The following is a 14,296-nucleotide window of genomic DNA, read 5'->3' as shown; positions in this document are numbered from 1 at the left end:
CTGATCCTAAGAAATGGAAAATAGGTCCAAAGATTTCTGATTGAATGCTTATTAGTTATGTTGAACATAGTTCTACTTATAGGTTTCTTGTCCTTAAAAGTAGTGTGATTGATTGTAATACCACAGTGGAGACTAAGAACCCTAAATTCTTCAAGGACAACTTCCCTTGAGGTCTAGTACTAGTTTTGATCAACCTTCACCTTTAGAAACCTTTAGTGAATCTATGTTTGAGGAATCGAGTGGAAGTAAAAGAAAAGGTTAAGAAACATCATTTGGGGGTGATTTTTATACCTATTTAGTTGAGGATGATCCAATAAGTCTCTCAAAAGCTATTAGTTCTTCATATGCAAAATTTTTGGGAAGAAGTTATTAGGATTGAAATTGATTAATTTAAAGAAAATAATACTTGGACTTTAGTGAACTTACCTAAAGAAGCAAAACCAATGGGATGTAAGTGGATCTTCAAGAGAAAATAAAACCCTGATGGATCCATAGAGAAATACAAGGCTAGATTAGTGGCTAAGGGGTTTACTCAAAAATAGGATATAGATTTCTTTGATACCTTTGCTCCTATTGTTGGGATTTCCTCTATCTAAGTGTTAATAACCTTAGCATTTATTCATAGGCTTGTGATACATTAGATGGATGTAAAAATTGCTTTCTTGAATAATGATCTAAAGGAAGAAATTTATATGACTTAACTTGAAGGGTTTGTGATTCCTAGTCAAGAGACAAATTTTGCAAACTCTTAAATTTCCTATATGGTTTAAAACAAGCACCAAAACAATAACATGAAAAATTTGATCAAGTTTTACTTGGTGATGGGTTTACTTCTAGTAACGTTGATAAATGTATGTACACCAAGTTTGTGAATGATGATTGTGTTATCATATGCTTATATATCGATGACATGTTTATTTTTGGTACTTGTGATGATATAGTTTTCAAAACTAAATCTTTTCTTGCATCTAAGTTTGAAATCAAATACATGGGTAAGACAAGTGTAATTTTGGGAGTCTAAGTTATAAGGAAGGGTGATAACATTTTACTATCCTAAGGGCATTATGTTGAGAGACTTCTTGAGAGATTTGTTTATTATGATTCTAAGTATGTAACTAATCTTTGAAACATCAATTCTTAACAAAATAAAAGTAAAGGAGTTTCTCTTACTCAATCTAAGTATGCCTAAATTATAGGGATCTTGCTGCATTTGATGGATTTTTCTATACTTGATATTGCATATCCAATAGGTAGACTAAGTAGATGTGAAGAAAATATAAATACTAGAAGGGGGTCAAATAGTGTGTATCAAAAACTTCCACATTTTTTTGTAGTGAATTAGTAACTATAGTCAAATAAAGTGCAAAGAGTAGTCGGATGGAACACTGGATATTTTTATACTGGTTTGTCTCAACCACCGAGACTATGTTCAATTCTCAATCCAACCAGATTGAGTTCCATTATCTTTAAATAAATTGTTCCTACCGTAAGTCAGCTATCATCGTTAGGGTCACCGCATCCGAGGTACTGTCCGCTTTGGCGCTCGTTGGGCCGTCACGGTTTTGTCCTTGAAAAGGCGCCTCGGTGGGTTAAAGAGGAAGGGTGTTTATAAACTACCCTTAGCATCGACTGGGGGCTTGTTCCGGTATGCCTAAAAGTCCCACATCGCTTAGGAGTCGAGGCTAAGGGTAGTTTATAAACACTCTTTCTCCTTAACCCACCAAGGCGCCTTTTCAAGGACAAAACCGTGACGGCCCAACGAGCGCCAAAGCGGACAATACCTCGAATGCGGTGACCCTAACGATGACAGCGGACTTATGGTAGGAACATAAACATACAAGTATTCTTTCAACAAGCCACTTTTGTCTCAACCCTAAGTATTCTTTGACTTGTCTCTTCAAGTAACTATCTAAGTATTCTTTCAACAAGTCTCTCCAAGCTTAACAACTAAGTATTTGTTTACAGTTAAGCCTTTTTAGGCTCAAAACAAGTATTATTTTATAGACGAGTCTCTTCAAGCTTAAAATAAGTATTCTTTTATAGACAAGCCTCTATAAGCTCAACCTTATAACAATGGTTAAGAAGGTTACACAAGTGTTGTATTCATCTCACTTAGATGTTATACAACAAATATAGTGCAATAAGCTTTGTACAAGAAAAAATAAAATACACACACACGTATATCTTATAGAGTGTGTCTCTTTTCTTCTTCTTTCTGAGCTTCAAACCTTCTTATATAGTAGCTTTGGAGAAGATGACTGTTGCAACTCTTTGAGTTTAGTTCACAAGTTTGCTTCGTTTGTCTTCATCATCTTTCCTTATGATGACAGGTAACCATTTGACTCATTTAATGTGAGCATTAAATACATTTCACCAAATGGTACTCTTATCTGATCAAAGAGGCTACTTATCAACTTTCCATACAAAATGGAGCTTTCAAAAGCAATGTCAATGTAGAGTAGCTATAGTAATGACTTTACCTACTTTTCTTCGTAATTTCAAGGATCTTGGTTCTGACGAAAAGCATGGTTCTTTTTTTTTAATAGATTTGTGGGTTCCAAGATGACTTTTTGGTTTGATTTGTTAAGGAATAAAGCATTCAATACAAACTTTATCATTAGTCTTAATAAATAATGAGCAATTAATGTATATGAGATAAATTGTATGCTTCATTTGATTTAAATTGCCTTAAAAATGACTTGCGTCTTACACTTTGTTTGATAAACATTTTTAAATATATTTTTGAAGATATTTTTAAAGACATTTTATCTTATAAAAACATTTCATTTGTTAATATTAAAATTCTAAAGTTTAAGTGATCTAATATTCTTTTGACTTAACAATCTCCCTTTTTTTATGGTGACAAACACATTTTTGTATTTTTTTTAAATGCCCTTTTTTCTTTGTCTGAGAAAATATTTTTTTTTATAAGACGAAAAGATTTTTGTCTTTCGAAGTGCTCTCATCTTTCAAAAGGTATTTTTCTTGAAAAGAGTTCTGACCTTTTAACCTTGAAAAAAAACCTTTTCAATTTTGCCTAAGACATTTTTCTTAAAAAACATATAAGCAATTTGGATATGTTTTGATCAAAGTAATCTAAGGCACAAATCTAATACACTGTAAGTGTTGAGATTCATGGATGGTGAATCAAGTTCTGGGAGTTTTGATGATAACAAGGGACATAAGTTTTGATGATAACAAAGGACATGAACAAAAGAGAAGACATGAAGATCATGAATGAATACCAAATGTAATCAGAGTAGTTTATGTGTTCTTATGTGCTAAGTTGCTTTGTTGGTCAATTTTATGTTCTATGCATGTTTTTGCTTTGTGCATGAGTTAAGTCTTAATTCTAATTGTCTAAAAGTGAGTATGATGATGATTGAAGGTAACTTGGAAAGGTTATGAATGTGTGAAATCGAATTTTGAGAACTAACTTAAAATAATCGATTATTACTAACTACAATCGATTATTTCTGCTCTATTTTTCAATATGTTAAGAAACCTTGTTGTAATAATCGATTATCTGTGAAATAATCGATTATCCCGTAATAGTGCTCTCTGGAATAATCAATTATCCTGTAAAATAATCGATTATTCTATTCTTGAATGATTTCCAGAAATCCTGAAGAACAAAATAATCGATTATCCTTAAAAATAATTGATTATCTAAGTCTGAAAACTTTATAAAAAAGGGTTCTCTCATTCAAAAACTTACATAACAAAACAAGAGAAGAGAATAATTAATTTTGTGAAATCTTTGTGATATAATTTTGATCTTTGTGATCTTCTTGGAGAGTTTTCTTTGTGAAATCAAAAGTAAAACACTTTGTGAAATGCTTTAAGAAAAATCATCATCATCACTACATTCTTGGAAAGAGGAATTAAGATTGGTCAAGAATTCATAGTATGATTTGTTCAGTTTCTAGGTGAATTTGTTCCTTAAATCTTTTTGTGTATTGTGGTAAAAATCTTGAGTAGGTTTCTTAAGTGGTAAGGAATTCTTGTAGTGGGTTTCTACAAGAAGTATTTTCTTGGGTGCAAGAATGGGTCTATCTTGTGTTTTGAAGTGTGTGCATGTGTGGTATGCTTGTAAAAATTCTTCATTTAGATAGTGGAACAAATCTTGATCAAGTTATGATTGAGGACTGGATGTAGGTCACATGTGGAGTGGCTGAACTAGGGCAAAACACTTTGCATTTTTCTCTCATCCTTATCTCTTACATTGAACAATCTTCAATTGAATGTTAAAATGGATGGTCTTGATTAATATGCTTGTATGATTAAAATGGTTTAAACTGAAACACAAGCACTGCATATAAATTGTTTTAAAACTGATTCAATAAAGATTAATCAAGAAATCATATAGGAGTCATTCCTATATACTAAGAGGTTCAATATACTTCATTGGAAATTGGATTTAGAAGAGTTTTAAAGAAATTAAGATCCTTAAACTCTGATAAATTTTTAAATGTCATTAAATCCAATTCACCCCCTCTTGGATTGAACCATTCTTTTCTATCAGTAAGATTATTCAAGCTAATTGATTTTTACTAGTACATTCTTTTAAAAACATATATGATCTCGTATTTACTTAGTTTAGTCATCATTCAAAATAACATTTGAGACAGACTAAACAAAATATACTAGGTCAACTAGAATAATATTTAAATAATCCTTAGAGCATGTCAAACTTAGTGTGTAGTTAGATCATATACATTTTAATCTCAATCTTATCAAAGCATTGCATATAGGGATATTTTGAATAAGGCATAACATGTTTGTTTGATCTTTTTCTTAAAGTATACTAAAGTACATCAGAACATATTTTTCTACCTTAGGTGTTAGAGCATATATAATTAGACCATATATATCTACCTTAATTAAACTGTTAGAAGTGGGAAGTTTGGAAGTCAAAGCAAGAGTAAGCCTTACACCACACTATGGAAGTTTCAAGGGAGTCAATTTGGAGTGAGTGGGAGTAGATCTTTTGTTGGGCCTTCTATAAGATAGGGAGCTACTAACGTTAGAGGATTGGTTCCTACACCAGTGCTCAAATGCAAGAGGTGTGGTAGTGCGTAACATGACATCTCTAGATGTCCTGATCAAGAGTCGACTTGTTTCAACTGCTAGTAGAAGGATCACATCATTACCTATTGCCAATATCCAAAGAAAGTAAGGACTATTGGAGCTAGTTCATAGGTTGAACAACCCAAAGATACTGAAGCTGCTCAATTAGAAAATCTTATCCAAGGTACTTGTTTCATAAATGAAAAACCTTTTGTTGTGCTCTTTGATTACAGTGCAACCTATTCCTTCATTTATATTGCTTGTGTTAAGAAATTGAAATTACTTGTATCACGTTTGACGTATGAGTTGATTGTGGATACTCCCACTAATGGTCCCATAACTATGTCTGATATTTATTTGAAGCGTCCCATCTTGATTTTGAAAAGTAGTTTATAATTGATTTGATTTGTTTACCCCTTAGTCAACTAGATATCATTCTTGGAATGAACTGATTATCTGCCAACCACGTACTCTTTAACTACTTTGAAAAGTCTATATCTTTTGACAATAGTAAGAGTGTGTAAATTTTATTTGCTAATAAAATTAAAACTTGTTTGAAAGAAAATGAGGAGGTATACATGATTCTTGCTTGTTTAAAACTTCAGCAAAAAAAGTAAGTTGTGTGATATTCCCTTAGTAAAAGAATTACCAGAGGTTTTTCCTATAAATATGTATAACTTACCACCTAAGACTTAGTGCTTGGTACAACACCTATTTTTATAGCACCCTATAGGATGTCACTTAAGGAACTAGCTGAGCTTAGGAAACAAATAGAAGAACTTTAGGAGAAATAGTTTATTAAACCTAGTGTGTCACCCTAGAGAACACCTATGTTGTAGGTGAAAAAGAAAGATGAGAGTATGAGGTTGTGTGTGGACTATAGATAGCTTAACAAGGTAACCATAAAGAATAGATATCCATTATGGACTAGTTGGTTGGGGCATATGTGTGTTTAGTAAAATAGATTTAAGATTAGGATACCACCAAATTCGGGTGAAGTTTGAGGATAATCCAAAGACTACTTTTAGGACCCACTATGGGCATGCATTATGAGTATTTAATTATGCCTTTTGGTGTGGTTGATGCACCCAGAGTTTTCATGGACTACATGAATAGGATCTTTCACCCATACCTTGATACGTTTGTAGTAGTCTTTATAGATGATATTCTTGTATACTCTAAGACCAGGGAAAAACATATTAAGCATCTTAGGATAATATTGTGAATCCTTAAAGATAAGCAACTATATGTTAAGTTGTTTAAGTGTGAGTTTTGGTTGAATAGTATTACCTTTTTAGGTCATGTGATTTATGAGGGAGGGATAATGATAAATCATTCTAAGGTAGAAGTTATGTTAGAGTGGAAGGAACCCAATTCTGTCTTTAAGATTTGGAGTTTTTAAGGACTAGCTAGGTATTATAGGAGGTTCATAAAGAATTTCTCTAGGTTAGCTTTGACTTTGACTAAATTAACTAAGAAGAACCAACCTTTTGTGTGGGACTCTAAGTGTGAGGAAAGTTTCCAAGAACTTAAGAATAGGTTGACTAGTGCACTTGTCCTAATGTTACCTAACCCTAGTGGGACCTTTGTAGTATACTATAATGCTTCTAAGATGGGTTTAGGAGGAGTTCTTATGCAGAAGGGGAAGGTAATAGCTTATGCATCTAGGCAGTTGAAAGTTCACGAGTAGAATTACCCTACCTATAACCTATAGTTAGTCGTTATAGTGTTTGCTAAAGTTATGGAGGCATTACCTATATGGTTCTAAGTTTGAAGTGTTTAGTGACCAAAAAGACTTTAATATGAGACAAAAAGATGGTTATAATTTCTTAAGAATTATGACTTTGAGCTTAGTTACCACCCTAGTAAAGCCAATGAGGTGACTGACACCTTGAGTGAGAAATTCCTTCAGGTATCCACCTTGATGGTTAGGGATCTTAGTTTGTTAGAGGAGTTTAGAGATCTTAGTTTGGCTTATAAGTTGACCCCTAGTAGTATTATATTAGGAACCTTAAAAGTGACTAATAGCCTAATAGATGAAATTACAGTGGGCCAAAAGATAGATCATTTTTTGTTAAGTCAAGTAAAGAAGTTAAACCAAGGGAAGGAGAGTGATTTCAAAGTTGGGGTTGATAGAGTTTTGAGGCTTAAGGATAGGTTGTGTGTACCATGTATACCCGAGCTTCAAAAGATTAACCTTAAGGAAGGTCATAAGTGATGGCTTCCTCCTTCCATGGTTGATGTAGAGTATGAAGGGGAAGACCTTGCCCTTGATCTAGGCTCACCAAAGGGTAGAGAAAAAGGTGACTTATGATAGGAAAAAGGAAGATAGGCGTGAAGAATAGATGGTTGGCGGAAGTGTTTAGGGTTAAGGTGTTTGGTGCTCACAAGTTGGCTCACTCCAAGTGTAGGTGGAGACCACTCTAGGTTTCCTATTCTCCAAGGGTGGAGATAGGAGGAGGTTAGCCGAAACTAACTAGTGACTAAGGATGGATTTTGAGGCACAAAAGGCTCACTCAATATCATATAATCCAAAGTATTTACAAGTGGTGGGGTGTTGGGTATTTATAGGAGGGGAGGCATCTAGGGTTGCATTTGGGACATGCATGGCCGAAATTCATAAGGCAAATGCACTCCAAATGACATGCCAAATGAACCCTAGATGCTACTTGGTGACCAAGTTTGGAATCTATGGGTCTAGATTGGCTACATCAAGGTGCATGATATGATCATGCAACTTTACCCTCCACTTGGGCCTAAGTAGGGATGGCAAATATACCCGTACCCGTGGGTAATACCCGAACCCGTCCCGACTTTGACGGGGAATACCCGGTTTGACCGGGTACGGGTACGGGTACGGGTAAAACCCGATATATTGAATCGGGTACGGGTACGGGTACGAGTATGTACTTACCCGCCCCGTACCCGTACCCGTACCCGTCCCCGTTCTCATTTTTAATTTAATATTCACTTTTAATTTAATTATATTAAAAAAATTTAATATTTTTTTATGTATGATTATTTATTATAATGTGAGATAAAAAAATAACTTAATTATAATTATAATATAATAACAAAAAATAATTTAAAAATATTATTTTTTTTTTTAAAATAAAAAATAAAAAAATTGACGGGTACGGGTACGGGTACGGGTATACCCGATACCCGACGGGGACGGGGATGGGGATGAAAATCCATACCCGACGGGTATGGGGACGGGGATGGGGATGAGTTTTACTTGCGGGGACGGGGACAGGTATCATGAAACCCGTACCCGCCCCGCCCCGTTGCCATCCCTAGGCCTAAGCCTTTCTATCACCAAAAATAGATCCAAAACTCACCAAAAATAGGCGTCACCTCCTAATGTGATACCCTAGCCCAAATTAGAAACCTAATCTCCTAAAGCACCCCATAATACAAGGGTAAAATGGGAAATACAAAGAAATAAATCCTATGACTAAAATACCCCAAAATACAAGGGTAAAAATGGAAAATATAATAAATCCTAAATTAATGAGGCTTAGGAGAGCAATACTCTATGATCATGAGGAGAGTGTCCCTTGGTGTGTGAACTCCCTCCTCTTCTTCAACTCTCCTAGCCATGGACCTAGTGATGGGGCCCACATGTGTCTTCAAGGATGGTCCTCCATCAATAAGAGTAGCCTTAGTATCCACCCAAGAACCACTAAGATGTACCAAGACCTTAAGAAGATGTTTTGGTGGCCTAGGATGAAGAGGGAGATAGAAGATTTTGTCTATGCCTATCTAGTGTGCCAAAAGTCTAACGTAAAACAAAAAAAAAAACTTTAGGAAAGTTGCAGCCTTTAGACATACCTGTTTAGAAATGGGATAATATCTCCATGGACTTTGTGATTGGATTACCTAGAATCGTACAGAATCTAGATTCCATCTGAGTTATTATTGATAAACTAACTAAGTCTATTATATAAATATTAGATATCCTTTGGAGAGGTTAACCAAGTTGTACATAAGGGAGATTGTGAGATTACATGGGATTTCTTCTAGCATAGTTTCTAATAGAAACCATAGATTTACCTCTAGATTTTGGGAGAGTTTTCATAAAGCCTTAGGTACCAATCTTAGATTATGTTTAGCTTATCATCCTTAAACAAATGGTCAAATCGAGAGAACCATCCAATCTTTAGAAGACCTATTGAGAGCTTATCTCCTTTGAACATGGGGGCAGTTGGGATAGTTTCCTACCTTTGATAGAATTCACCTAAAAAAATAGCTTCCATTATAGTATTTGGATGCCACCATATGGTAGGAGATGTAAGATACCATTATGTTGGACAAAATCAGGAGACAGTTCCATGTTAGGGCCTAAGGTAGTTCAACAGACAACTATGAAAGTGAGAGTGATTCAAGAAATAATAAGAATAGCCTTGAGAATGTAGAAGAGCTACCATGATAAGAGGATAAAGGATCTTAAGTTTAAAGAGGCAAATCATGTATTTCTCAAAGTAACTCCTTAGACTAAAGTTGGTAGAACATTAAAATCTTGCAAGCTTACTCCACGTTTCATTGGTCCTTACTAAATCCTCAAGAAGATTGGTGATGTAGCCTATCAAATAGTCTTACCTCAATCTGTTTCAAATTTGCATAGTGTGTTCCATGTTTTCCAACTTAGAAAATATGTTCATGACCCTTCACATGTCCTTGAACTCGACAACATTTAGATAAAGAATAATCTCACTTATGAAACATCCTTTGAGGATTGATGACAAGAGAGTGAAACAACTAAGAAGTAAGGAAATTTCTTTGGTTAAGGTTGTTTGGGGAGGAAATGTTGAAGAAAGTATTATGTGGGAGCTTTAGAGTTAAATGAGAGAATTGTATCTGTTTCTATTTTTTTAGATAATTTTGGGGACGAAATTCTAAAAAGGGGGAAAAAGTTATAATATCATGCGTTTTCACAATTAAATTAATTACATATGTTTTATTATAAAATTATAGGATTGATTTTATAAAGAGTTTTGATATTAAATTTATATTTTATATTTATTTTGGTCCTTAATATTTTATATTTAGATTGATTTAGTCATTTTAAAATAATGTTCATTTCAATTTTATGACATGATTTTGAATCAAGTTTTGACTGATTAAAAACATGAAACTTGCAATATTATACACCTATATGAAAATTATAAAATTCAATTAAACTTTTAATCCAAAAAAATTATAAATATAGCGAAAATTACATTAAAAAAATATATCGTGAGCAATTAAAAAATAATATTAATTTTTTTATTACTTTGGACATATTTTTATACAACTTTCATCATGTTTATAACACTTTTAAATCTTAATTTTAGTTGCATTCAATAGTTTTTATATAGATGAATCTAATTAGAAAATTTTTAAGTATTGAATGAGTTAACAAATAATTCAAAATTGTGTTCAAATTTGAAAACAATTGTCTCTAAAGGACCAAATTCAGACAAATTTAGGAGATAAATGTCCGAAACGAATATTATAAAATATAAAAGACCAAAATGAATCTAAAAAAATAAAATGAAAGAACAAAAGTATAATAATTTTCATATCCTTTACTTAATGTCAAGTCATATTCAACGTTACAATTTTAAAGATCAACAGATAAACATTTAGCATTGGGACCAAAATTATGAATTTTATAAAATTGATAGCAACTAAAATTGTGTAATTAAAAATTGGATACCGAAACCAAAATCATGGAATATATATTAAATGAGAATCAAAAGAATAATTTAACAATTTTTTTTTATCTTTTTCTTCATTTTCTTGTCATATCACTTAATTGAATTTTCTTAAAAGTACTTTTAAGCTAAAAGTTTTGTTTGATAGATAACAATTTAGGGGTGAACATGACCTAACTTGTCCATGAACTTAGTTGGGTTCCTTATTGATTTGTGTAAATCAACAACTACAGCAACGAAAAATATAAATCTAATTACCTAGGGTTAACATACAAATAGTACTTGAATATACATGCAACAATATATATGTGTGAGTGTGTGTGTAGAAATTTTAGCAATAACTAAGATAAAAAAGTAAATCCTTCAGTAGGACTACAACTATAATTCTATATGTATATAAATACAATAATCCAAAACTGAAAGCAAAATCCTAGGTTGTCGATCAAGCAACTATTACAAAACCAGCTACACCAAGGTAGCTTAAGCAACACCACCATCTTCCAACATGACTCTCAAAACTAACTCATCCTCCTACCTAATCGTATCATGCTCCCATAAGAAGCATGATCATTGCAATCCAACCACAAGGAAACATTCAAGGGCGAGCTTACAGAAAATAACATCAAATACAAAAGTAAATTAGAATTATACTATCAACATTAACATATCAACTTGTTGGATCAACACAACTCATAAACCACACAACAACATTTCAACTTAGCATATGAAGAATACAACATATCAACTCATCATATGGACAACATAGTAACTATATGTGTCATCACACATTCAACTAAAAGATCTGTTACAACATAGGTGAGCAATCTAAGTGACTTGACTCTACCAAACTAACTTAACAACGTGATCTTTTAGGGCTTGCTAGATCAACAAAAAATTTGGATAAAAATTCATAACACAACATGGTTTCTCAGATTTCGTCACTTAAACTAGGAAAGTCCAGTAGTCTTGTTAGGGTTAGAACAACTTGGGTGTGAGCTTACCACGACATTAGCATGCATAATTAAGCCTATTATGGAATTAGTCTGCCAACTACCCTCCAAATAATGTGTCCCTTTCAGTACTTAGTAAGGGATTTTGGCCCATGATCTTTTACCTTACTTAGTTGGTCACTTCATATATGTATGGCTCGGTGTTGTCCCTATGCATAGAAATTTACATTGGTCACTTTATACATGTATGACTCGACCTTACTCACATGTGGTTCTATATTTGGTCGCGTATAATCAGTATGACTCAATCTAACCTCCATATGGTATTAACTAAGGATCGACCTAGAGGAGACTCAATACTCCATTTCAAGAGTCAACTTCTTAAGAAGGATTTTCAACAACTGGGTTTGTACAGCACCACAATGCATATTCACACAATGGCATATTCATATTTTAAAACAACACCCCTCCTTTAGCCTAAGTCAATCAATATAACTCAACTCCTTGCCTTAAGCATTATCAATACAATTACTTCAACACTACATAACATACAACTTTTCCACTTTCAACTCTCATCAACTTACAACTTTGAGAAACTTAAATATCAACACACATCATTCTGGATCAATATATAACAAACTAGAATCATACAACAACATACCACATGTGAGTAACTTAATCTACAAATCACCTACTCAACACATCACCAAATAATTGACCATTTCTCATTCAAAAACTCACATTTGGTGCTATTCTCCTCGTACCTAGCATCATTGAGGCAGAGAGCCTCTAGCTTGCCCATCCCCATCGCTAATCCACCCACATCTAGTGTGAATGAGGTAGAGAGCCCCTGTGTCAATTTGCTTGAATCACGCCCAACGTCACTCAAACAATATCCAATGTCATTTAGGTAGAGAGATATTGTCTTGATTAAGTCTGGTGCCACTTCAATTGGAGCCAAGGATCACCAAGTCAGGAGCTCCAAGGGCATCCACCCCCAATGCCCTTCAACCTACACCCGATGTTACTAAGTTAGAGAGCTATCATTTATCTCACGAATGACATTACTAATCTCATGCTCGACATCATTAAGGCAAAGAGCCTTTGGCTTTCATAATACTCAACGTCATGAAGTTGTGCCCGACACAATGACGATTTCTATATCTAGCAAGATCTCAATTTGGCTTGATCCACCTGAAACACAAAAGATTTCCAGCATGCAATGCACCAAATGATGTTTATACATCACTACCAATCCATGTTCATCAACAAGAACAACCCACAACCGCTAAATGAGTCAAATTCACCAATTTCTTGTCAACATGCTCAAGAAACACCAAAAGTCACAACATAAGAATTTCACCTCAATCATCAACACAACCACAAATTTAGGAAAAATCAAGCAATACACAAGTCAACAATTCATCTAGAATTCAAGTTATAACTTCCCTTACTTTTGAATCATCTAGAATCAGGGAGAAAAAGAGCTAAACTCTTCCCATCGCCACCACTTGATTCTCAGCCTTCCTAGCCTTAAATTTCTACCCAACTCCTATCACTGAACTTTGAGGAAGACCTTAACATTCTCTAGAAGACTTAGAAAAAGAAGGAATTCTCTTAAAATCCAAAACTCCTCTTTGTAACTTCCCTATAAGTTTTCTAAAGAAATGCACTAAGTCTTGAACAAAACCTTATATACCTTCCTAGACTGGTCAACTTGACCACAGCTCAGAATAACTCCTAAAAAAAACAAAACTCATTAGGATTCTTAAATCCTTAGAGTTTTAAAACTAATAAGTAACTAATTTCAACAATAATTAAATTAATAAAAGTCACAGTATTACAATTTGGATGAGTTTGGACCTTAAAATTAGACTTAATATAATATTTAGGACGAGTTCATTATGTTTCATACTATCCTAACTCACCTTCATTCTTTTTAAAATGCATAAATTATTAGAATAATTGTACATATTAATAATAATTTTTTAATAGATATAACTTTGTATAACATTATATTGTATTTATAATGATGTTATTTATTTTTAATTATATATTATATAATACACTTTAATTTAAATTTTATATCTTTTTTATTTCATAATTTAAGATTTTAACTATACATTTTTTAATGTTAATATATTGAGTTAAAACATTAAATTAATCCAATTTTGTCCTATATATTTTAGGACTTGATTGAGTTGAATTTAAATTTAAATAAATAACTCAAACATTTTTTTTACAAAGAATAAAAATAAAAATAAAGTTGTTCCAACCCATCCCTTCTTTAATCCTATAAAGAGTTATATTTGGTTACGAAAATTCATTGACATAAAAGTAAATAAGTAGCCATCGTGAGAGAATATCAAGAGAAATTATACGGTACCCTTGAAAATTTAAAGGGTTTTGAAACTATTTTTTATTTTTATTTTACAAATATGTGAATATTTGATATTTTTAGAATAATTTGATTATATTTATTATATTCTTAAAATTCTTAATATATATATATATATATATATTATATGAAATGTTTAGATTTACAATGAATATTTTTTTAATATATTATGACTCGTG

Source organism: Cajanus cajan, chromosome 11 (genome assembly GCF_000230855.2).
Source record: "Cajanus cajan strain Asha chromosome 11, NIPB_CcT2T_4, whole genome shotgun sequence".
Lineage (NCBI taxonomy): Eukaryota > Viridiplantae > Streptophyta > Magnoliopsida > Fabales > Fabaceae > Cajanus > Cajanus cajan.
This window is presented reverse-complemented; position numbering follows the sequence as displayed.